Here is a 23,049-nt window from a genome sequence, read left to right on the forward strand (position 1 = left end):
GCTGCAATCAACATAAAGTCTTATAAATCTTTTCAAGTCAATGTTTTCATATTCTTTGGGTAAATACCAATTAGTGGAATTACTGGATCATATGAAAGTTCTGTTTTTAATTTTTTTAGGAACCTGTGTACTGTTTTTTAGTTTGCATTTCCATAAACAGTGCACAAGAGTTCCTTTTCCTCCACCACCTTGCCAACTGTTGCTTCTTGTGTTTTTGATGTTAGCCGTTATGTGAGGTATGAGGTGATATCTCACTGTGGTTTGATTTCCATATCCCCAATATTGAGTGATGTTGAGCATTTTTTCATATGTCTCTATGTCTTCTTCATATTTTCTGCTCATTTTTAATTGGATTATTTGGGGTTTGGATGTTGAAGTGAATAAGTTCTTTATATATTTTGGATACTATTGACTATCAGATATGTCATTTTTAAATAACATTCAGTGGGTTGTCTTTTAGTTTTATTGATTGTTTCTTTTGCTGTGCAGAAGCTGAAACTCTTAATTATGATGTGGTCTCAATAGTTTATTTTTGATTTTGTTTCTCTTGCCTCAAGAGACATATCTAGAAAAATGTTTTTACAGCTGGTGTCAGAGAAATTACTGTCAGTGCTCTACTCTAGGATTTTTATGGTTTCAGATCTCACATTTAGGTCTTTTAATCCATTTTGAGATAATTTTTGTGTATACAGTAGGACACTGGTCTAATTTCATTCTTCTGCATATAGCTGTCCAGTTTTCCCAACACCATTTGTTGAAGAGATTGTCTTTCCTCATTCCTTAATCTTGCCTCCTTTGTTGAAAATAAATTGACCATATCAACTTGGGTTTATTTCTGGGCTCTGATCTGTTCTATTGATCTACATGTTTATTTTTGTGTTAGTATCATACTGTTTTGATTATTACAGCTTTGTAGTTTATCTTGAAATCTGAGATTGTAATATTTCAATTTTTTGCTCATCTTTTTCAAGATTGTGTTGCTTATTCAGGTATTTGTTTGTTTTTGTGGTTTCATACAAATTTTAGAAGTATTTGTTCTAGTTCTGTGAAAAACACTGTCGGTATTTTAACAGGGTTTGCATTAAATTTGAGGTTTTCTTTGAGTAATATAGACATTTTAATAATATGTGTTCTTACAATCCACAAGCATGGAATATCTTTCCATTTGTTCATGTCATCTTCAATTTCATCAAAGTTTTGTAGTTTTTATAAAAAGGTCTATGACTGGGCGCCTGGGTGGCTCAGTGGGATAAGACGCTGCCTTCGGCTCAGGTCATGATCTCGGGGTCCTGGAATCGAGTCCCGCATCGGGCTCTCTGCTCAGCAGGGAGCCTGCTTCCTCCTCTCTCTCTGCCTGCCTCTCTGCCTACTTGTGATCTCTCTCTGTCAAATAAATAAAATCTTTAAAAAAAAAAAAAAAGGTCTATGACCTCCTTGATTAAATTCATCCTTAGGTATTTTATTTTATTGTTGGTTCAATTATAAATGAGGTTGGTTTCTTAATTTCTCTTTCTCCTACTTCATTATTTGTGAACGGAAATGGAGTGAATTTCTGTATATCAATTTTGTATACTGCAACCTTACTAAATTCATTTATCAGTTCTAATAATTTTCTGATGGAGTCTTTAAGGGTTTTCTATATACAGTATCATGTCATATGCAAATAGTGAAATATTTACTTCTTTCTCACTCATTCGGATTCCTCTTTCTTTCTCTCTTTCTTTTTTTCTTTGTCTCTTTTTATTTTCTCTGCTATGGCTAGGACTTCCAGTATTATGTTGAATAAAAGAGTTCAGAGTGGACATCTTTGTCTTATTCTTGACCTCAGGGGAAAAGTTCCATTTTTCATCATTGAATATGATTTTAGCTATTAGTTTTTCATATATGGTTATTACTATGTTGAAGTGTGTTTCTTCTAAACCTATTGTGTTGAGGGTCTTTACCATGAATGGATGTTTTACTTTGTCAAATACCTTTTCTTCATCTATTGAAATGATCCTATGGTTTTTATCCTTTCTTTTGTTGATATGATGTATCATATTTATTGATTTATGAATATTGCATCCCAGGAATAAATCCCACTTGATCACAACAAACGATTTTTTTAATGTAGTGTTGGATTTGGTTTTCTAATATTTTTTTGACGAATTTTACATCTATTTTTTTTTTTTCCTTGTAGTGCCTTTATCTGGTTTTGGTATCAGAGTAATGTTATCCTCATAGAATGAATTTGGAAGCTTTCCTTCTTATATTTTTGAAATACTTTGAGAAGAAAGGTATTAACTCTTCTTTAAATGTTTCGTAGACTTATCCTCTGAAGATGTCTGGGCCTTGACTTTTGTTTGTTTGCTTTTGTTGTTGTTGTTGTTTTCTTAATTACTAATTCATTTTCATGGCTGATAATTTGTCTGTTCAAATTTTCTATTTCTTCCTGCTTTGGTTTTGGTAGGTTAGGTATTTTAGGAATTTATCTATTTCTAGAAGGAATTTTCTTATTAGTAAGGATGAGAAGTTGAGACTGGAAGAATTCTGAACACACAGACTATATTAAAATATCTTTTATCTTCCTTTAGTCACTCACATGGTTTAGATACATTTCCACAACTGCCTTTGTTCAGCCTAATATAAATAAAAATGGTTTTATCACTTCTTTGCATCTTTATTTTCTTCTGAGGATCTCATGTCATGCGAATTTTTACATAATCTAAATTTGTGTGATTTTCTCCTACTAATCTATCTTATGTCTATTTAGTTTGCAGGCCCACCGAAAGGCAGAGGTCAACTTTTGCCTCCCCTACATGGAGATTGCATAGTTTAGGCAAGAGATTGAAAGTAGTAGTAGAAATGAATAATTCAAGGAGCACTCATGTTAGGGGATGCATTTTACACATTCATTTGCTGACAAGAGCGTGGGAGTTAGTAAACAGGAGATTCTAGTGCCTACATTTGCTCATCACTGATTTCTTTTCCAAACCACTTTGTATACTGGCTTCTTTGACTGCATGTTTTTTTTTGTTTGTTTGTTTGTTTGTTTGTTTTGTTTTGTTTTGTTGTTTTGCTTTGTTTTATTTTCTTGTTACTCTTGTTTCCCTAGATGCTCTATATCATCCACTTTGTCAGCAGCTTCTTATCCAATCACTGTTTAAATGTTTAATTTCTTAAGGGCACATCTAGATCATTCTGTCTAATAAAACTAGTCTCATTCCTAGATTACTATAACCATTTTTATAAGTTATCCTTGTTATCTCTTTTATATTTATGCCAGCCCTTACCTCTCCTCTCAGTTTTAGAAAAATAGAGTATGCTACCTCTTTTAAATCACAATTTGGTTGTCTTACATGCCCATGAAACCTAACATGATCAGAACCAAATTCATTTATTTCTCTTGAATTCATGTTTTCATTTTAAGTATTTTATATAGCAACTTGATCAACTTATTATTTATTCAGAAATCTAAATGTAATAATTAATTCTTTCTCCCCTTCTGCTCCACAATCAACTCCATATTCTGTTCATTATGTACCACAGAATCTCCATAATCTTTCACTTTCTCCACTCACACTTTCTTATTCTAAGTTAATTTATACCATCAACAATTACCTTCAATATAGCATTATCTTTAAAATAATACAGTATCTTTATTTTTAACATTATTTTATTAAAGTATAGTTGACATACAATGGGACTTAGCTTCAGATGTACAATATAGTGTGTTTATAATCTCTTCCCATTCAATTCTAGTCTACACCCTGGAACAAAAATAATATTTTTTACAATTATGGATTATCTTAAATCAATACTACACTTAACATTTTTCAATATAAGTTTATCTTATTGAAAATAAGTACTGAAGTCTATAAGACATCTTCAAAGTTTAACGTAAGATTCAAATTATACACTGACCTCATTATTCCATGTTTCCCCTTACTGTCTGTTCTTCATCAATTGTTCTTTCTTTTTAGTTTGATGCATCTATAATGCACAATCTCCCTTTCCAAGCTTCATTATGCATTCTTCAATCTAAATACTATTTTTCACGTTGTGCCATTGATTAAGCCCCACAAAGATATATAATTTATATAACTAACTTCTATTAACTTATACAATGAATATTTAACATAAACTAGGTGCCACAAATGATGAAATCTTGGCAATTGTTATTTTTCAGGTCATACCTTAAACATCACTTTCTTTAGGTATAATTTCCTATCACTTTCCCTCCTGTCACCCCAGAATAAGTGTTTTCCTAAGTTTCTATACATCTCAACTTTAAGCTTCATCATATACTTGTGCAATATATTTCTTCCCCATAAGATTCTAAGTGCTAAAAATGTCATGTGTCACTTCAGTCCCAATGAAAGTATAGTCACATTAAGTCTATTAAGGTTATTGAGTAACCACAATAAGATGAGATATTGGAAAGAAGATAATTATTTTCTCCCCCCCAAATCTATCATTTAAGAAATAAAAAAGAAAAAAAAAAGACAAAAAAGACTCCATATTTGAGTCTTTACATAGTCTCCCACTTTAATTGGTTCTTTTTATTCCTTTAGAAAAATAAATTATTAATGTATCTGGTGGATCAGTTGGTTAAACATCTGCCTTTAGCTCAGGTCATAATCCTGGAGTCCTGGGATAGAGCCCTATGTTGGACTCCTTGCTCAGCAGGGGGTCTGCTTCTCACTCTGCCTCTCCCCTTCCTGTGTTTTTTCTCTCTCTCAAATAAATAAGTAAAATATTTTTAAAAAGTTTATTTGATCTGAGCATATTAGCTTGAACATATTTCAATGAATGAAATTTTGGATACTTAAACATGTTGAATAAGTAGGCTTGAGTTCTTTTTGAAACAAACAAGGCAAAAAATTTTAACATCAATTATGCCATTTTCCCCCTGAGATTGTCAGAACACAATTTTAGATATTGGATGTTGTTATAAACAAACCTCAAAACTCAAATCATCATCATCATCATCATCATCATCATCATCATAGTAATAATAAATAAAAAAAAGTTTGTATTTCTGAGAGGGATGTAGTAAAACAGCAGTCTATCTAGAAATAGCCAGATTTTTTGAACAATCACATATTTAAAGACACCAGAGAATTGTGTAAACATGAACAGATGAGCTTATATTCAAAAAAGAAGAAGAAGAACTGTTTTGACCTGAGTTTTTCTATACAAGCCACTATTCACTGACCACATTGTCAATTGCACATGCAGACAAGATAGGACCTGGGAAGGGGGAAGAAAAATCATTAGCATGCAGTTTCTCCTACTGGATATATACTATATTTAGAGCTTTCATAGGAAACAAGTGAGCCAGACTCAGAGACTACAGAGAGAGTGAAATATCCTATAGCTTCATGATACATCAAAATTGCCAAACAAACACACACTTACACATTCTATATTGAAACAACAGAAAATTTAAAAAATAATATATATATATATATATATATATATATATATATATACACACACATATCTCCTGAATACTTTTGAGGTAATAAAAACATATGCTAGAAGACAATGGACTGAGTCTTCATCCACATATAGAATGTGAATAGAATAAAATAGAATAATAAAAATTATTCTATTACCTTAGGGAAAATAACTTCTAACCTTAAATCCTATATTCAACCAAAATTTACTTAAGAAATTTTCAAATATACAAGAACCCAGAAGTTTTTCCAACAGATTGCTTCTAGATAATAACTGAAGGATGTATTCTAGCAAGGATAAAATCAAAACAGGGAAGATGCTGGGTAGAACAAAGGCAAAGCTGAGAGGAAGAGTGATTTCTGTATATGAAGGAGAAAAGAAGTTAGTCAATACTCTCCACAAACACACACACACCCAAATGTATAACCAAACAGAATTGTTGAGAACAACAATTTTGGGTTTCTAGAAACGAACTAAAGGTAAGCTGACAGTGCTTAGGATAAGATAAAGAGGCATTCTGTTTTTTTATTGTCTGCCTCTTCCTATTCTCTAGTATCACTTCAAATTGGTAAGAACTGTAGTTTTACCACAGTAGAGCTGGTTGAAAAATAAGCAGTTATACTGCCACACTGTGTAGACTCAGTCTGGTGTGATGGTAGAAGATACAAATCCAAGACTCAGTCAGCTAAAAGTGGCAAAATTGTTGGGAAATATATAAGGGAAACTCATTCCTTTGAGCCTCCAAAGTTATGATCCTGATTGAAATAAATAACAGGTCAGTCAGAAAGTGAACAGACAAATTTTGGAAATGAGTCATAGTGTTACAGACTGAATTGTTTCCCAAAAATTCTTATGTTGAAGGCTTAACCTTTAATACACTTCAGACCATGACTTTAATGAACACAGTGCCTTTAAAAAAGTAATTAAGGTTAAATAAGCTTATATGGGTGGATCCTAAGCCAGTATAACTGATGTCCTTATATGAAAACAAAGAGAAGAGGAAGGGATGCATGTGAACAGGGGAAAGACAATGTGAGGACACAATGAGAAGGTGGCTATCTGCATGTCAGAGAGAGGTCTCGGGAGAAACCAAACTGGCTAATACTTTGGTCTTGGACTTCTAGCCTTCAGAACTATAAGAAAATTAATTGCTGTTTTCTAACCCATCAACTTTATAACATTTTTTATGGTAACCCTAGTTGTTTGAGATACTGAGAAACGGGAAATTTTAGAGATACCAGTGGACAGTGAAAGGCTATTTTAAGAACTGGATGACTTCTGAATATATTTTTCAAGCCACACACAGATCAATCAGCACTGTTTAGAAATCTTTCAGGCTTGAAGAGTTTGAGCAAAACTTCAGTTCAAATCATTGGCTGACAGCTAAGCGAAGTGATGCCCAGAACAAACCCCCAAAGCTAGATAAAAAAAAAAAAAAAAAAAAAAGGAAGAAAATAAACAACAATTATAATAACAAGATCAGATAGATCAGAGGCCATATACTGATTAGAGTATATAGATTTTGCAGTTTCAGTCCAGGCAACTTTCTTAAAATAACAATAATGATTAGAAAGACAATTTAAAACACAGAGTTGTTTAAACATGTTATCTAAAATGTCCAATTTTCAATTAAAAATGGAAAAACAAAACTGTCATACTCAGGAAAAAAATTAAAATTTGGCTATAAAAGTCTATGATGTTGAAATTAGTTAACACAGATTTTATAAATCTTGATTTATAAGTTTGTTAAAGAATTAAAGAAATCTAGGGGCACATGAGTGGCCTAGTCAGTTGGGTGGCTTGGTTTTTAGCTCAGGTCATGATATTGGGATCCTGGAATTGAGCTCTGTATTAGGCTCTGTGGTCAGCAGGGAGTCTGCTTGAGAGGTCTCTCTCTCCTTCTCCCTTTGCCCCTCCCCCTGCTCATGCTCTCTCTTTCTCTAAAATAAATAGACAACGTCTAAAAAAAACAAAACAAAACAACAACAAAAAAAAAACAAGAGAGAGAGATCCATATTTAGAAAAATAAAGTTATGCAGCCATCACTCAACAAAGGGGGGGGGTCTCAAAATAGAAGTGAAAATGGAAGAAGAACCAAATGGAAAATCACAAGCTTACCTCCATTACAGATTTGAGATAGAAGTGTAGGCAGCCACGGACCCAGATGAAGGCGAGGGATCAAACCAGGCCCTGACTCGTGCCTCCTGAATATCAGTTAAATTGCACTTGAGAAAAAGCCTGAGCTGACGCCTGCCTCCTGAATATCAGTTGAGTTCCGCTTGAGAAAGAGCCTGAGCTATGGACCCTAAGACTCGCTGACGTGACTGCCTGCACGTATTAGAGGCAAAACTGGGTTGCACATTTAACTGTTACAAGATTATCCTGTACTTGCACGGATTATAAATTGCACCATTGTAAACTCGTGAATTGCTAGTTAAAGATTAGCTAAGTAGACAAAAGTTACTGGCATCAGAAGATCCGCTACCAGCGCTTGGAAAATGGGCTTCATAAAAGCTTGAGGGGTGGGGCGCCTGGGTGGCTGAGTGGCTTAAGCCACTGCCTTCGGCTCAGGTCATGATCTCAGGGTCCTGGGATCGAGTCCCGCATCGGGCTCTCTGCTCAGCAGGGAGCCTGCTTCCTCCTCTCTCTCTCTCTGCCTGCCTCTCAGTGTACTTGTAATTTCTCTCTGTCAAATAAATAAATAAAATCTTAAAAAAAAAAAAAAAAGCTTGAGGGGTTTCATGTGAATGTTACATGTGTATGAGCAATCAACCGAAAATAGATACTTCTTTATAATTATTTCTGTTAACTATATAATGCCTCATAACCTTGAATAAAATTGGCACTGATGGACAACCTCCTCAGTGCTCCCCCATCTCTTTGTCTCTTAATTTCTTTTCACCATCCTCTTACTCAAGTTCCTGGTTGATTTGTTGGGCTAGCCAGGACATAGAAGGATCAGAAAACTCAAAATTAGATGTGTAAAAATGATCCAATCCGAAGAACAGAGAGACAAATATTTAAAGACAAATTAAGAGAGATACAAGGCTTGTGGGATACAGCAAGCTTACCAACAAATATGTGGGTGGAGTTCCAGACAATAAATGAAGGAGAAGAAAGTACAGAAAAAAATTGAAGAGATCTTAGCTGAAAATCTCCAAATTGAAAACATTAGCTTTCAAATTTAAGAAGCACAACAAAATGCAAAAAAGATAATCAACTGGAAGATCCATCATTTGGTGAATGAAGCACTAATGAAATGAAACAAAAATAGATTGTAGGCAGAATAGAGCCCCACAAAAGATACCTGGGTAAAACATACATATTAAAGTCATAGAAAGTCTGATAGTATCTTTATGCAGATTTTGTATTTATTTTGTAAGTATTTTTTTTTATTTCATCTGTGTGCTATTTAAATAAGTACCCCTGCAAGTCTGAAAATAGAAGAGCAAAAGGTAAAATAACAAATCCATCAGATTAGTAAAAAATACATAAGGAAAAAATAACTTCTGGTAATAAACAGTAATACTCTTCACAATTTAATTTCAAAATATATAATTCAAAAACTGATATAAAATCTAAGAAATAACTGACAATCTCAGAAAACATGAAATCAAGTACAGAAAAATACATAAATCTATAAAGGGACTGACTATACTTTAAATCATAATTCTAAACAATAAAAATATTCATATAAATATATATTTATTACTACCAATTAGTAATAAATAATATTGCCCAAAATGAGGCTATACGAGCAAATACCTAGATGAGCACAGGGCATAGTGCTGAATCACTAAATTGTACACAGGAAACTAATATTACAGGTACCTATTGTAATATATAAATACATACATAGAAAAATTAATAACTTGAAAAACCTTTATTAAAAATAAAAATCAAAACAAATTAAAAGACTGAAGAAATCAGGTAAGGTGATGCCGCCAGTTTTATTTTTGTTTTTCATCATTTCCTTAGCAATTCGGGGTCTCTTCTGATTCCATAGAAATTTTAGGATTATTTGCTCCAGCTCTTTGAAAAATACCGGTGGAATTTTGTATAGATTGCTCTAGGCAGTACAGACATCTTAACAATGTTTATTCTTCTGATCCAAGAACACGGAATAGTCTTCCATCTTTTTGTGTCTTCTTCAATTTCTTTCATGAGTGTTCGGTAGTTCCTCAAGCACAGATCCTTTATCTCTTTGGCTAGGTTTATTTTCAGGTATCCTATGGTTCTTGGTGCGATAGTAAATGGAATCAATTCTCTAATTTCTCTTTCTGAATTTTCATTGTTAGTGTATAAGAAAGTCACTGATTTCTGTACATTGACCTTGTATCCTGCCACATTGCTGAATTGTTGTATGAGTTGTAGAAGTTTGGGGGTGGAGTCTTTTGGGTATTCCATATAAAGAATAATGTCATCTGTGAAGAGAGTTTAACTTCTTCATTGCCAATTTGGAGATTCCTCAAGAAATTAAAAATAGAGCTTCCCTATGACCCTGCAATTGCACTCCTGGGTATTTACCCCAAAAATACAGATGTAGTGAAAAGAAGGGCCATCTGTACCCCAATGTTTATAGCAGCAATGGCCACGGTCACCAAACTGTGGAAAGAACCAAGATGCACTTCAACGGACGAATGGACAAGGAAGATGTGGTCCATATACACTATGGAGTATTATGCCTCCATCAGAAAGGATGAATACCCAACTTTTGTAGCAACATGGATGGGACTGGAAGAGATTATGCTGAGTGAAATAAGTCAAGAAGAAGGAGTCAATTATCATATGATTTCACTTATTTGTGGAGCATAACATAGCATGGAGGACAAGGGGACTTAGAGAGGAGAAGGGATTTAAGAGAAATTGGAAGGGGAGGTGAACCATGAGAGACTATGGACTCTGAAAAACAATCTGAGGGGTCTGAAGGGGCAGAGGGTGGGAGGTTGGGGAAACCAGGTGGTGGGTATTGGAGAGGGCACAGATTGCATGGAGCACTGGGTGTGGTGCATTAACAATGATTACTGTTACGCTGAAAATAAATTTAAAAAATTAGAAAAAAAGAAAATCAAGAAAAAGTAAATAAGATAGAGAATTGCAAACAACAAAAAAAAAAAAGACTGAGGAAATATGTAGACTTTTAATTTTTGTAAGTCCCTTAAATTAGGGAGGATTAATAAACAAAACAAGGCAAAATAACTAGAGTGGATCAATAAGAGACAAACTACTTAAAAAAATAGACATATACACTATGGAGTATTATGCCTCCATCAGAAAGGATGAATACTCAACTTTTGTAGCAATATGGACGGGACTGGAAGAGATTATGCTGAGTGAAATAAGTCAAGCAGAGAGAGTCAATTATCATATGGTTTCACTTATTTGTGGAGCATAACAAATAGCATGGAGGACATGGGGAGTTAGAGAGAAGAAGGGAGTTGGGGGAAATTGGAAGGGGAGGTGACCCAAGAGAGACTATGGACTCTGAAAAAAAAAAATCTGCGGGGTTTGAAGGGGCAGAGGGTGGGAGGTTGGGGTACCAGGTGGTGGGAATTATAGAGGGCACGGATTGCATGGAGCACTGAGTGTGGTGCAATAATAATGAATACTGTTATGCTGAAAATAAATAAAGAATGAATTAAGAAAAAAATAAGAAAATGTTTTTCCCGAAGGAAAAACTAATCTCTAGAGAAAACTGCCCTCAGATGTAGCCAATAATGCTTAAGATTAAAGAGATGTCTAAGTGCTTAAAAAAAAAATAAATAGACTGCACTGTTGTAAATATGAAGCTAAGAAAAGGTCCAAATCATGTTTGTAAAAAGAGAACTACAACTACACAAGGAAGTTATTTGTAAAATAAAATTTCTGTTAGGATAATATTGAAATCAGGATGAAATGGTTCTCTTCCCAGGAACACATTAAATGCCACATTGACTTAAGGTAAAACAGAAAACCCAAATACACCAATAAGCAGAGAAGAAAATGAAGATCTAGCTTCTGAAACAGGACTGAATTAAGTGAGTTGTATCAAAGTTTATAGGAGTGGTTCTTTCTTATTTATACAATAAGACTTAGAGAAGTGAAAATAAAAGCAGCTATCAAATCTCTTTATCTGGCTAACAAAACTCAAATTCAAATTGGTAACATAAAATAACCCAAATTCTTTGGATAGATAGGACATTTCTCAGACTCAAAAAGATGTTTCAACATAAAAAATGCACTGATTTGACTAGCTATAATGCTAAACTAAAGTAGAGAAAAAACAATACATTTCATACCAAAAAGCAGTTGATATTATGAAGCCTCTATTGCTCCTAAAAATTTAGGGAAAGAAGAATAGAACACAGATATTTCTTACCATGCTAAATATTAAATTGCCCAAATCTAAAGCACACCTCAGATTTAGCGTGATGCTGCACTACACTGACGACTATGGAAACTGGAGCAGAAAAAGGATACTTGATTTTATCTCTGACCTTCAATAATATATGGGAAAACCTAGTCAAAACAGTAAGATAAAAAACAAAATTATAAAGAATAATAGAAAGAAGAGAATTTGTAAAGATTGATTTTTGATATCTAATCATTTACCAATCAAGTTATTATGTCATAATATACTAATCCTAATAGATTAAAAATCAAATACAGAAAAAAATCAGTAGTTTTTTTAATCATCAGAAATAAACAAGGGGTATATAATCAGAAAGTACAGTCCATTTATATAGTAAACTAAACCTTAAGAAACTCAGCTAACTGAATCTCTGTGAAGAAATTATAAAACTATGGAAGAATATAAAGAAGGTCTTAATAAAAAGGATTGCCATGTCTATGGATACTTTCAACTCTGAATAATTCAGTGCTGTTAAGTTGTAAATTTTGCCTAAATTAATAAAAAAATGCAATGATATTTCAGTCAATCCAAATAGACTATTTTTGAAGCTTACCAAGTTGATCCCAAGATTGATATGAAAAAAATATATATATCCAAGAATAAAAGAACAATTTTAGAAATTAAGAAGAGATATGAGAGTTTCTTATTCATAGTCAAAACACCTATTCATCTATGATAATAATATGTGTATATTGTGAATGAAAAGGACATAAAATTGAGTTTAGAGAGTAAAGAAATAGGCACATATGTATAGGGAAAGTTAGTATATTGTAAAATTTCACAGATGTGGCATGAAGATGGATTTCTCGATGAGTGAGATTGAGATATTTGGGGGAAATTTAAATTATTTTTTTATTTCAGATTCCTGGCTCAAAATCTAAACTTCAAAAGTTATTACAAGGGAAGATAGAAAACTGTGTATATAACAAGGGAATTGCTGAAAATAAGCCTCAGTTGGCCTTGACATGAATCTTTTGTCTTATGCTGACTCACTGTCAACTGAATTTCTAGAGACAGAGAGTATATTTGAAGGTATTGGACAAAGAAAATATCAAATGATAAATTAAAAACAAAACAAACTAAAAATGTAATTAGCTGATCTTGATTTCCAATATGATTAGATGTTTTTATAAGTTGATAAGGTAATAAGACTTTTTTTTTCCAATTCTCTTTTAATTTTATTGAAATGGAAATGACATGCATAACCTATACAAAGTTCTCATGTTGCAAATCTAAACTTATGTGTTTTATAAATTATTTTGAAATTAATCAAAACATTATAGTTTTAAAAGTTTATTTTTATTAGCTTTACTTTTCTCTGAAGAGATTTACCTAAAAATAATAAGATAGAAATACTTGAATTAGTTTAGATGATCTAAGGCCAATTTTTGTCAGATTGTGTTTTCATCATCTCTTAATAGGTATTAATTGGAAATACATTCAGTTGTGAAAGGTTGAAAATTAGTCATTAAATATAGTTTATGTGAATTCTAATGAGAATTGAGAATCTGTATTAGAAAGATATTGTTTTAGTGTTTTCCCAATTTATATGACCACAGGTATTTGTATGAAATGCATTTGATAGAACATATTTTGGAAATGTGCAATTTATTGCTAATCACTCTTATGTATTTGACACTAAGACTCTATAAGACAATTTTAGACTTTGAAAATGCAATTTATAAAGCAAAAATGATGGGCTCTAGGTATTAGTTATCAAATAAATGAGTTATTTATTCTTAAATTAGAAAAGAGTTTAAAAATTACTTCTTTGGATATTCTTTTTCTCTTTTAAAGTTCTGTATTTTTCATTCATTTCCTTATCTAAAATGAATCTTCTCAAGTGAATAACAGACCTTTTAAAGTGTAAAGTAATGCAATCTATTCTCAACAATGAAAGGCACTTCAGTTTATTAAATTAATGAACATTAATTTCAGCATTTCCAATTAACCTTCTCTATCCCCAAAGTCCCCTAGAGTTCCCTGTTGTCACTATACATTAATCTTTCCCAGCTATGACTTGAATCACACTTTTGGTAATATGACATTCTCAGTGACAGTGATTAGTTGGAAAGGCGCATCTCATTAACAGGTTGAATTCCAAAGTACCAACAGATATAGCAATCATCCGGCAGATCATCTGGCCAAAGGATTACAACCTTGCATCCATGAAAAAAAAAAAATGTGGGCTCATTAATACTAACAACTCCCCCTTCCTTTTTCTATTCATTACCTACCAAACTATTTTTGAATAGATGGGAACTAATTTCTTCCCTACTGTCTGAGTCATATACTCATGAAATTAAAATAAGTACAGAGTAACATCATATTAGAGGCTAAAAACTTAATCTGAAATAAGATTTTCTTTGAAAATAAGTTATAAAAGTCATTTGTCTCATGAATATCGAATGGATTAAGAATGTTAAATATAAAAATTATAAAATATTGTGCACATATGTAAAAACTTCTTTAATTGAGAAAAATTCATGAAACCCAACATTTTTATTTCCATGATGTAATGCTGTGTATTGGCACCTAATTATTTTTTAAAGAAAAGACTATAACAGTAGTAAAACTGCAAGTTTCATTAAAAATGTGGCTCATAAAGTATGATCACTGCAGTTCTCACTTCCTAAAAATATTCTTTAGAAATTACAGTGATAGTTTACATTTAAATCAAGTCATATTAAATTTAATAACAAATAATATTATTTTTGTTTAATGTGTCTTCACTCCAAAACCTTAAGAATATTTTGGTACAGTCTATCTAAGGAGAATCCTAATAATTAGCCCCCTGTTTTTGTTTGTTTGTTTGTTTGTTTTGTTTCAATAGATACATAAAACTCTTTTACATCTACTAAATCCATGTGGCTGGCTAGAATGGAAAATAGGGATTATGTAGCCTTCTACTGAGTAGCCTTTTAATTTAGATATCCAAGGTCTTCCAAGTTTTTATATAGCTGTGAAAAGTTTAGCTGGCTTTCTAAAAATATTTTAGGGCCTGTCACTGTAAGTATTAAGTCAGAAAAAAATCAAACTTTCTTATACAAAGTGAATATGACAATTTTGGGTTTTTTTTCCTCTTTTCATAGGTAGTTTAGTCTTTCTCTTAATACCTAAAAAATTCTTAGGCAGAACAAACCACCTGAATTTTAATATTGAATGGATGTGCTCAATATTACAAAAGATACTGTTTTTTAATCAAAGAGACTATTTTAACAAAAGGATATAATCTTCAAAATAAAATTATCATTATTTATTTGCTCTGCACAGATTCACAAGGCAGGTAAAGTACAGAAGTTAAAATATATATGTGACAGTGGATATAAATGTTAAAATGTCTAATGTATGCTTGTGTCATCATTAATATTAAATACACTTATCTGAGTAGGATACTTAGTCCTTTCTCTGTTCCCCATCAAAGTAAAAACCTGGGTGACCTAATTCAAAAATATGAACTACCTCTGAAATTTGGGTAAGCTACCTCCAAATTTTCAGATAATCCTTTTAAAAAATAGGTATGGGCATCATTCTATCTATAGCCAATAGAAACAACTGAACATGAGATTTGGTTGGAATACAAAATGTTTTACTTTCAAATTGGGTAACTATAAATAAGGTATTTAACATCTCTGAAGCTTGGTTGCCTTATCTGTAAAATGCAGTTCTGATGTAATTGATGAGGGTCCATGTTTCCTTTAAAGTACTTAGCATGGTGCTTAGAGAGAATAGAAAGCACTGTTTAAAAGCATGAATTTTGGAATTAGATTGCTTCATTTGATTCCAGCTCTGCCAGTCATTAGCTATGTGACTTAGGGTAAGTTACTCACTATGCATCATGTTCCTGATCTGTATAATAGTGATAATATTTGCACACATCATATAAGGTGATTGCAAAAACTGAATGCTAATATATGTAAAACTTTAGAATTGAGGTTAGAACATGGCTAATACAAAAAATGTATGTACTATTTTTATTACCAGTAATTGTTGTATCCTGACATATTTGAGAAGTAGTTGTCATATTGACAATTCTTATATGTACAATGAGAATCAAAACACATAATAGCAATAATTTAAAAATTTCTTGTTTCTTTATTTTCAAAATATCAAACAGTTTTATTTTGTGTTGGAAATAAGAGAGAAAGAAGGTGAGGGAAAGAGAGAGAGATTGAAGTTATAGAAGGTTAAATTCCTCAGACACAATTCTACAATTTAGTTAGTCTTGAGATGGGAATAGTGAAGGAACAAAAATATTTTGTCCAAGCTTTCTCAAACCTATCATTTCATTGTTAAATTAAGAACAGACTATTCTTTCATTGTGAAATAGAACTTTAGTTGATTTTTATTTAGGATGGAAATAAATAAGGAAAAGAGACTTCTGATTAGAATCATTAATTACCTAAATATATTTGGCTATTGGAGCTTCATATCTTATTATGTTCATAAGGAGTTTGTTGAAGCAGGAAAGCTTCTAGTTTTAATATAACAGAGATAAAATAGAATAGATTTTTTTTTCTGCTCAGAAATCATGCCTCAACAACAAAGAGAAATAGAACCAGAAAAGCAATTGTTAATTTTCACAGAAATAAGAGATCTTATAACTACAAATAGGGACAGAAAAGGCTGCTACATGCAGTGAAAGTTGGAGGGAAGAAATGATATTTAGAAAAGATGATAGTGCTGACCTCAGGTGAAGATACTTCTTCAGGAAAGGTACTACTCCTTTGTTTATAACAAGAATATATATACAGTTTGAAAATGGATAGTCCTCTTAAATTTGTTTTGAAGGCAGGGTTGAACATAGAATCATGAAGACATATAATCTTGATAGCTAATAAAGAGTAGTTCAGTTGCTGCTAAAGAAAGGCATTCTGAATCATATCCTCTATAAAACAACTAAATATTTAAAAGGATAGTCATTGTATGATTGTTTATAGTAGAAGAAACACTAAAATAGTGTTTAAAAATTTGATTAATAATTTAATACATCAAAGCAGTAGAATACACACAGATATGCAATATGTTACCAAAGTATATTGAAAGGAAAATATTCCTCCATATTATGAGAAGATTTCAATTTTTAAACTCTATAGAGCAGAATGATCAAAATAACTTAGATGTTCACAAGACTCATTGTAAACCAGAGATAATTACATCTGGAATGAACAACACGGTCAAGTAAGAATCAGACTCACTTAAAATCACTTACTACTTAAAAAAAAAATAAAATAAAATCACTCTCAGAAACAAACTTGAGGGTTTGGGAGGAGAGAGGTTGGGGAGTTGAGAGGGCCTGGTGGTGGGTATTAAAGTGGAGCACTGGGTTTGATGCAGAAACAATGAATGTTGGAACGCTGAAAAAATTAAATTAAAAAAAATAAATTAAAAAATCAAAATTTTAAAAAGAGATACATGGGGGAAAATAAAGACAAAACGAAAAGTAAATTCTCTAAATGATGTCGTGCAACTGGTGAAAATTGTTAACAAAATTTCCATGTGAATTAAAAATAGTGAGACAATCTGTATTAATTACTTTTGTAACTTAAGAAGTTAATTACAACTTAGTAGCTTCAAACAACAACATATATATCTCACAGTATTTGTGGGTCAGAGATCCTTAGCTGGGTAGTTCTGTTCAGCATCTCTCGTGAGATTGCCATTAATATCTCTGCTAGTTGTACAGTCATCTGAAGACTGAAAGTCCCACCTCCCTATTCATTTCATGTGGAGGATGTCAAGGTATCTCAGCTCTTTGCCACGTGAACTTCTCCACAGAGCTGTTAACATCATGGCAGCTTGCTTCCCCAAGAGTGAGTGATGAAACAGAGAAAGAAGAAAACAAAAGTCACAGTGCTGCCTTATGACCTAATCTTGAAGTCGCATAGTGTCACTTCCACTTTATTTATTAAAAATGGGTCACTAAGTTCAACCCACAATCAAAAAGGAATTAGAGTCCACCTTTTTTAGTTTGTTTGTTTTTAGTAAGGTGTACACCCAAGGTAGGGCTTGAACTGGACACCCAGAGATCATGAGTAATATTCTCCAATCTCTGAGCCAGCCAGTCACCCAAGAGTCCACCTCTTAAAGTGAGGAGAATCAAAACCTATGAGACCATATTTATAAAACTAGTACAAAACCTATTTATGGGCTCAAAGTATAGATATAGGATCCCAGAAAAAAATGCTAAGATCAAGTATGAGCACATAGAGCTTAAAAAATTGGAAAGAAACATTTTATAAGAGAAATAAAAGCTTAATAGAAGAAAGCAAAGAGCTGACTAGGCACTGATAAAAAAAAATATATAATAAGAGCACATGAGGAGCTTGAACTGAGCAGAACAAATGAAAATAATTAGATACTTTATCAGATCAAAATGGATGATTATGTTATTTCCCTGAACATGTTTAAGATCATTGTCACTCTCACTCTTTGCAAATAGTAAGCTTCATTTTACTGCAACCACAACTCAGGCATGGGCCTGTTACTTATGGTCAATGAAATGTGAACCAAACTGTGTTGAGTGTCTCAACTCAGATATGATATGCCATGACATCTTTTCCCCTGCCATTGTAATTGACATCTCTATCAGATAGGACTCTTAAAAGGTCTGTGATAATAGAACACCCTGATGACATGCAGTGAGCAAATTAAACTTGAATTTTTAAGGCCTTGAAATTTTTGAGCTTCTTTATTACAGCAGCATAAACAAACATATCCTAAATGATACAATTACAAATATGGAAGAAGGAAAATATATCTGCATTTATGTCGTTGGTGTTCTGAAAAAACAGAGAAACCCCCTGCAAATATAACTGAATGACTGATAAATAATAAAATAGAGAAGCAGAAAGCAACAAATGTGATAGCAAAAAAAAAATACAAAAATCAAAGAAAATTTGGTAAATAGAGTATGGTCATCCTGAATTCTAGCAAACATAAGAATAGCACAGCTAATATAAAGGATATAATGTACTAATCTTTAAATATTAAATAAACAAACAAGATTCTTGATATATGGAACAAAATTTCAAGTCTTATATGAAAAGATGCTTGCTGAGTTTCAGTTTTTAGAAAAATTCTGTTTTTTTTTTAATTTGTTTTGTTTTATCTGAAGAGAAATGCAAAGATGGAAGAAGGTAAAAATATTCACCCTGGAAGAAATATTTGGATACTATTGGGAATAAACTATTAGAGAAAGTTTAATTAGAAAAAAAGAGAAAATTTGTGGGAGTAATTATCTCTTGTAGGCAAAAGCTTTGGAACCTAACAAAGTACAAGGGAACCAAAAAGCACAAGTGAAAGGGTTAATTTAGGTGGGAAAATAGAGTTACTAACAATAGGTTACAACATGACTATATATGCTGGCAAGTGGATAGCATGGTGGGGGTTAAGATTATTGTTGGTGGAGATAAATGCTATTGATGGTTTGAAGTTGCCCTCCTACTTAGATATTTACACTAATTAGTTTTAATGGACTATTGATTTTTCATGAAATGATAATAACTTTTCCTACACATAATAAGAATCTTATTTCATCCTTACACAATTAATAAAATTATTTTGTACCTTTTCTTTCCTTGTCCCTTGGCTATACCATTCAGTACTATGTTAGGTCAAAGCTTTGGGTTCCCCAAGACTGGTGTTCTTGTAATTGAGACCTTTGTTGGGATCTTTAGAAATTATGTCTTTTGGGTGTTACCGAAGATGTTTGTTTTAATTTAAAAATGTGTGGCCTCCAATCAGAATGGCTTTTAATACTCAAGCTTGTGATATAAGTCCCTAATACCTGTATTTTTATCTATCATATGAGTGTATGGATGGGCACAAGAAAATAGAGCCTGGTCTGCTATGTTGACTGAAATGGGGACTCTCACTTAAAGATGCACCAGATGCTGCATTCTGAAATACAATATTTTTGGCTTATATATCTTGTTACCCGATTTGGCTTCTTGGGGGTATCTGAAATGTCTAGTTGAGGCAATAATCTCCAAAGCTATGTACTGTAAAGTAGTGTCCAAAGTAGGATAGACTTCAAACCCATGATTCAAGAAACCATGAGATAAAGAACATAGGAAAGGAGATAATAAAAAAAAAATATGCTGAAACAAAAAGCAAAACTATTACAGGTTGGTGGCAAAAGTCTTCAGTAAATAGTGAGAGATAAATCTCCCCTTTCTAAGTGAGTAAAGTATAGAGTAAGGGTGGCTGTGGTGCAGGAAAACTGCATTTTACCTTCATTGACCAATATATTTTTCTGCTCATAAATTCAGAATTATAGACCTGGCTACAAGGAGTTTACTTTATGAGGTTGATGCATTTCTAATAATGTCACTTTTGATGGTGATGGTGTTACCGGTTGTGATGGTTAATTTTATGTGTCAACTTGACTGGGTCAAAAGTTGTCCAAATCTTGGGTTAAACATTAATTATTCTGGGCACAGTTTCTAAAAGAGGTTATTTGAATCAGTAGACTGAGTAAAACAGATTGCCCTCCTTGTGTAAGTGGACCTCAACCAATCCTTTGGAGGTCTGAAAAATAAGAAAAAGACTAAGTAATCTGGAATTTGCGGTCTTTGTCTGAATGTTTCGAGCTGGGACATTGGTTTTCACCTCCATCCAGACTCTGACTGAAGCTTACACTCTTGGTAATGTTGAATCTCAGGTCTTTGGTCCTGGATCACAACTAACACCATCAGCTGTCCTAGCTTTTGTAACTTCAGCCTTGGATTAGAGTTCTGTCATTGGGTCTCCTGGGTCTCCAGTTTGCCCACTACAAATCTGGGACTCTTCATCATCCATAATCATGGGAGCCAACCTCTCTCTTATTGTCTGTGTGTGTGTGTGTGTTTCTCTATCTATTTTTATATTTATATACATTTTCCTAATATTTTTGCACCTATCTATCTCTATGTATCTATCTATACACAGTTTTCTAACAGCTCTGTCTGACTCATCCATATCCTAGGTCAATAGTGCAATGCCAAACTGACATTTCTAACAAAACATGTGTGGTTACATGATTACCTGCTGATCAACTACTGAATAGTTGATTATTATTTTCAGAACAAAAATTGAACTTATCATGACCTATGGTTCATTTAAAGATCTGAAATTAATGCTATAAAGTAATAAAATGACATAAAAAAACAAAAATATTATAATCAATGAATACCATAATATATGACTAAGTTAACTATTGATTATAAATAAAACATAAGGAAGATTATTAAACTCTCTAATCAGAAAAGAAAAGAAAAGTGAAACTATAATTGTGAAATGATGAGATACAGATAATGCAGAATTAAATAGAACTTCAATATTTAGAGATATTCCATGCACTTAGGTGATTAGAACTTGTAGATCCTAGACACAAAACTAGTCACATTAAAATTTAAATTAAGTAAAATGTATAAAATATAAATAAATGTATTTTTAAATAAATAAAACTTAAAAATCAGCTTTTCAGCCTTAAGTAGTTACTTTTCAATTGCTTAGTAGCCCTATGTGACTAGTGGTTACCATTTTGAATACTTGCAAATATAGAATATGTTTAATACATCAAATATAGTACAGCCAAATCACTTGTTCCTTTTAGGAAAAAAATAATATGCCTTTTTAATATATCATTTATTAATATAGAATTTTGGTGTAATTTGAAGATATATATCTTCAAATTAGATATATATAGAATATTAGCTATATATATAGATATAAATATAGATATAAATATATCAAACAAAACAAGTTTATTCTTCTGGATTAAACTATTACAGAGGTATTATCTTTATCTAAGTCCTAACCTTAGTTTTCAAGTCAGAATTTTTGAGTCTGCAATACCAAGTTTCTTATTCTAGTATAGTTCCAAACTACTCCATGTATTCCAGTGAAGGAAGCTCCTACTGAGACACAGATTTGTTATCTAGATGACTGACACTGTCATAACTGTCACCCTTAGAACCCTGCTCAAGCCAAAACTGAGACTCAAACATACCCGTTTTATTACATTTAGTTTAGCAGTCTTTGCAAAAGCATTCCTGAGTCCCTAGTGTATGCCAAATTGTTGCAGCCATGTACCTACTTACTCCCGCAGACTACTGCATAAACATTCTAAACCCATTTCTCAAAGTAAATAGGAACCCAAAGCAGATGGTACACTCTCCTTCAACTAGATGTCTTGCAAGTCTCAATCAAGAATGTGTTGGCTCATGTACCTACATTCACCCATTAGGAATTAATCAGTACATCTGTGGCTTTGGGCCTTAATTTAATGTATTAGACTGCATTCTCCCAGAGATGGAACCAATGGGAGAGCTATACCTGTATATGTATCTCCCCCCCATTTGCTATTTATTTATTTATTTGCTTATTTATATTTTTAAAAATTTAAATTCAATTAGTTACCATATAGTGTATTATTTGTTTCAGGATTACAGGTCTGTGATTCATCAGTCTTATATAATACCCAGTGCTCATTACAACACATACCCTCCCCAATGTCCATCACTCAGCCACCCTATCCCTCCATCTAACTATCTTACAGGAACCCTCAGTTTGTTTCCTATCATTAAAAGTCTCCTCTGATTTGTTTCCCTCTCTGGTTTTGTCTTGTTTCATGTATTTCTCTCTTCCCCTATGACCCTCTGTTTTGTTTCTTAAATTCAACATATCAGTGAGATCATATGATAATTGTCTTTCTCTGATTGACTTATTTTGCTAAGCATAATACTAGCTAGTTCCAATCACATCATTGCAAGTGGAAAGATTTCAATTTTTGATGGCTGTGTAATATTCTATTACACACACACACAAAATCTCTCACACCTTCTTTATCCATTCATCTACCAATGAATGTCTGGGATCTTTCCAGAGTTTGGCTATTGTGGACATTGTTGCTATAAACATTGGGGTGCATGTGCCCTTTTGGGCTACTACACTTGTGTCTTTGGGGTAAATATCCAGTAGTAAAATTGCTGGATCATAGGGTAACTCTGTGTTCAACTTTTTGGGGAACTTCTATACTGTTTTCCAGAGTGGCTCCACCAGCTTTCATTCCCACCAGAAGTGTGAGAGGGTTTCATTTTTTCCATATCCTCACCAACATCAGTTGTTTCCTGACTTGTTAATTTTAGCCATTCTGACTGCTGTAAGGTGATATCTCATTGTGGTTTTGATTTGTATTTCCCTGATGCCAATGGATGTTGATTATTTTTTCA

This window comes from Mustela nivalis (genome assembly GCF_964662115.1).
Source record: "Mustela nivalis genome assembly, chromosome: 9".
Classification (NCBI taxonomy): domain Eukaryota; kingdom Metazoa; phylum Chordata; class Mammalia; order Carnivora; family Mustelidae; genus Mustela; species Mustela nivalis.